This window comes from Pteropus alecto, unplaced genomic scaffold (genome assembly GCF_000325575.1).
Source record: "Pteropus alecto unplaced genomic scaffold, ASM32557v1 scaffold194, whole genome shotgun sequence".
NCBI lineage: Eukaryota > Metazoa > Chordata > Mammalia > Chiroptera > Pteropodidae > Pteropus > Pteropus alecto.
The window spans coordinates 846,958-848,795 of NW_006436281.1; positions in this window are offsets into that span (position 1 = coordinate 846,958).

A 1,838-nucleotide genomic window follows, 5' to 3' on the forward strand; every position below is an offset into this window, starting at 1 on the left:
ACCCACCACCGACCGGAATGGTCTTCTCCTGGATACCTGAATCACTCCATTCGGGTCTCTGCTCAAATGTCACCTCCTCAGAGGGAGCCCCTGATCCCCTAACGTTGTCTAGCTTGGTTCTTCGTAGCGCTTATGACACACACGCTCGACTTTGTATCGTGTCTTCTCTGCTTCGCCTGTTCATTATGTGTCTTCTCCACCAGACAGCACGCGATGTGAGGCAGGAATTTGATCTCCTTTGTTCACTACCCATGTGTCGATCACCTAAATCAGTGCTTGGCAGACAGGAGGGGCTCAATATATATAGCAATAGTAGTAATGATAAGGAGACCTGCCCTACCAGGTAACGAAACACACCTTAGAGCTAGTGTATTAGTTATCGACCACAGCGTAACAAACTCCCCCAACACTCAGCAGCTTTATTATCTTCCAGTGTCTGTGAGTCAAGAATCTGGGAGTGGCTTAGCTGGGTGGTTCCGGCTCAGGGTCTCTCATGAGGGTGCATTTAAGGTGACAGCTGGGCTCCAGGCGTCTGAAGGCTTGGGTGGGGCTATAGGATCCACTTTCTGGCTCACTCGCATGGCCGTTGGCAGGAGGCCTCAGCTCTTCTTGCCACGTGGACCTCTCCACACAGTGTCCTCATGACAAGGCGACTGGATTCCCTAGAGCAAAGGCTCCATTGGGAGAACAAGGAGGAAGCCACGATGCCTTTTATGACCTGTCTGAGAAGTCAGACACCGTCACCGCCACCATATTCTATTTGCTAGAAGCAAGTCGCTACATCCAGCCACATCTCCATCTCCGTCTTCTGAGGGGAGGATCGTCACAGAAGTTATGGACATACTTTAAAACCATCATGGCTGGAATCCTTAAAACAGTGTGAAATCAGCGAAAGAACCAACAGAAAGACAATGAATTTTGGATTCTGGAGGCTGGAAAGTCCAAGATCAAGGTGCCAGTAAAGTAGGTTTCAGTCTGAGGCCTCTTCTCATGGCTCGCAGGTGGCTGCCATCTCGCCGTGTGCTCACACATCCTCTCCTTTACGGGTTCACAGGGACAGAGAGAAGGCAAGCTCTCTGGTGTCCCTTCTTATAAGGACACCAGTCCTAGCAGATTGGGGCTCCATTCTCAGGACCTCATTTAACCTTAATTCCTTCCCTATAGGCTCTGTGTCCTAATACCGGCACACTGGGGGTTAGGGCTTCAGTATATGAATTGGGGCGGCGGGGGGTGGGACACAAATATTCAGTCTGTAATAAGGGGCGGCACAAGAGCAGAATCCCCGCCTGCATCCCCCAGCTCCAAGAACAGTGCCAGGCAATGCTCAATAAATCATTGATAAATAAATGGATGAATGGATGAATGAATGAATAAATGAATTCGACCAACATCTGGTGAGTGTGAACCCTGAGTGGTTACCATATAAGGTCATGGGTGTGCGTATTAACCCACGTAACTGGATCCCGGGCCTCACGGAGCCCACAGCCCCGAGTGGGGGACAAGGCAGTAGACGAAGTCATTACAAAGTGTCATGATGCTCCGGCAGACAAGCGTGCATCCTGAGAGAGAGACGCCATAGCAAGAAATTTAGGCAGAGACTCCAAAGCAGCCTCCCGGAGGGGTGACATTTAATGCGTGTTCATTAGTTTCCTGGGGCCGCTGTAACAAATGCCATAAATTTAGTGGCTTAAACCAGCAGAAATGGATTCTCTTACAGTTCTGGAAGTCAGGGATCTACAACGAGTCTCATGGGACTAAAATCAAAGCGTCGACAGGACTGGTTCTTTCCGGAGGCTCCAGGGCTGAATCTGTTCCTTGCTCCTTCCAGCTTCTGCCGG